This window comes from Lathyrus oleraceus, chromosome 6 (assembly GCF_024323335.1).
Source record: "Lathyrus oleraceus cultivar Zhongwan6 chromosome 6, CAAS_Psat_ZW6_1.0, whole genome shotgun sequence".
Classification (NCBI taxonomy): Eukaryota; Viridiplantae; Streptophyta; class Magnoliopsida; order Fabales; family Fabaceae; genus Lathyrus; species Lathyrus oleraceus.
In genome coordinates, this window is record NC_066584.1 from 102,922,997 (window position 1) to 102,925,508 (window position 2,512).

Below are 2,512 nucleotides of genomic sequence, written 5' to 3' on the forward strand. Positions count from 1 at the left end.
ACCATTGTATTACGCATTCAGGTTCTTTAATTGTTATTTAATTTTTAATGTTTTATTCTATTGTTTATTCATATTGCCTGCCTGGAATGAGTCTGTTTATGCATGATATAAATTCTTATTTATTTAGCATGTCTGGCTAATTTGCCTAGGTATCGGTATGTAAAGTAAGCAGAATAAGGGATCAAGACTGAGTCGGTCTATTTAAACTTAAAATCAAAATCAATCTTTTTACGGTTTCAACTTACAGGTTTAATAACAAGATTTTTTACAAAAGTAAAAGACATAAAGAAGTTAAAATCAATAGAGCGAGAGTTTGAGATTTTAACTGGACAGTGTAAGTTAGGCATTAATTCTAGATCAGGGCGAGAGCAAGTTTTAGAGTTAATTAAATTCTGACCTTTTCCAAAAAGTATTTTTAAAGATTGGATGTGAGGACGAGAGTTAAGCATTTGAATTTAATTATATAACCTAAGTCAACAGAGCGAGAGTTTGAGATAAGGGTGTTTAAAACGGTCAGTATTTTCTTAAAAAGAGTTTCTGCAACTTTATTGTTTTCAAAATATGGTTTTTGACTTAATTATAAGTGACAGCAACATTAATATAAGATCATGGTTTATTCAACAGAGCGAGAGTTTGAGATAGAACCTTTAACCAATGAAGTTAACCGTAACGATTCATTTTAAAACCAAGAAACCGACAAAGACTTGATTCCCTAGTTTTGACGAACTACATACCGATATCCGTTTTATTGATATTTAATCTAGATATTAGTTTAGCTCTTAGTTTTTCCCCAAACAATCAAACATTTTCACCTTAGATTTACGTAGTAACCTTAGATAACGGTATATCGATTCATAAGTCCCTGTGGGATCGATATCTTTTAAAACTACGCGATAGAACTGTGCACTTGCAGTTTGTATCCCATTCTCGACTCACCCAGTCGAGCGATCAAGTTTTTGGCGCCGTTGCCGGGGACTTTTATTCAATCGATATCGTAACTCTTCCGTTACGCTGTAGAGACTAAGGTTTTTTTTCTTCTATTTTCTTTCTTTCGTTGATTTGTATGCCACGCACTCGCTCTCAAGGCGAACCGCTCTATTTACGAATCAACGATATCGAACTATATCTCCGAGTCTTACGACGAATTCGGGAATATCGTGCTGAAAACAATCTCCCTCCTATAAACCTTCCAGATTTCAAAAACATTTTTCCTTCTTTAACCGAGATGGCAGAACCAGCTCGTGCTCTTAGAGATTACGCCGCTCCATCGCAAGATGAACCGCATTCAAGTATTGCTCCGCCCGCAATCGAAGCAAACAACTTTGAACTTAAACCTTCGTTGTTGCAGGCTGTGCAACAGAACCAATTCTCTGGAAATCTTACCGAAGATCCAAACCTTCATTTATCCGTATTTGTTCAATACGCTGATACTGTTAAAGCTAATGGTGTCACTTCAGAGGCAATTCGACTTCGTCTTTTTCCTTTCTCATTAAGAGATAGCGCTAGAAGATGGCTTCAATCTCTCCCTTCCAACTCAGTCACCACATGGAACAAGTTGAAGAAAGTTTTTCTTGCCCGATATTTTCCGCCAAGCAAAACAGCTATGTTAAGAGCCCAGATAAACGGATTTAAACAGAAAGACAACGAGTCTCTTTTCGAAGCATGGGAAAGATACAAAGACATGATGAGACTTTGCCCACACCATGGTTTGAAAGACTGGTTAGTAATTCACACATTTTATAATGGTCTCTTATACAATACAAGGTTAACAATAGACGCCGCTGCAGGTGGTGCACTAATGAACAAACCTTACGCTGATGCTTACCAGCTTATCGAGAGCATGGCCCAAAACCACTATCAGTGGGGAACCGAACGAACGAATGTGGAAAAACCTCAACCGAAAACTGGCATGTACGAGATAAGTAACCTTGATCACGTCAATGCAAAAGTGGATGCTTTGGTCCAGAAAATTGAAAGTTTAAACGTATCACCTCCAGCCGCCGTGGTTGCTATAACTCAGAATTGCGAGGTCTGTGGAATCCAAGGCCACACTCCTGCGGAATGTCAACTCTTGACTGGAATCCAAGCAGAGCAAGTAAACTATGCTCAAGGAAGCCCCTATTCGAATACCTATAACCCAAATTGGAAGAACCATCCAAACTTCTCATATAAGAGTAATAATGCTTTATACGCACCTGGACAGTCTCCAAATCAAGCCCCATCTATATCTCCAGGATATCAGAAACCGAATCCTAACAATAATACCCCTAGAAAATCCAACTTGGAAATCATGATGGAAAACTTTATAGCTTCCCAACAACAAACCAATAAAGATTTCTTAAACCAGAACATACACACTGGCGAACAACTAAAACAACTAGCAAGCAAAGTAGATGCCCTGGCTACCCATAACAAAATGCTGGAAACGCAAATATCTCAAGTAGCTCAACAACAAGCACCTACTGCTGCACCAACTGGTACATTCCCTGGACAGCCCCAACCCAATCCGAGA

At 38.5% G+C, this 2,512-nt stretch overlaps 1 pseudogene; it reads right to left on the reverse strand.

The window, feature by feature from the left end:
- Window positions 1–1,610: 1,610 nt before the first annotated feature.
- On the reverse strand, window positions 1,611–1,710 carry LOC127099030 (uncharacterized; annotated as a pseudogene).
- Between the last annotated feature and the right edge of the window lie 802 nt (window positions 1,711–2,512).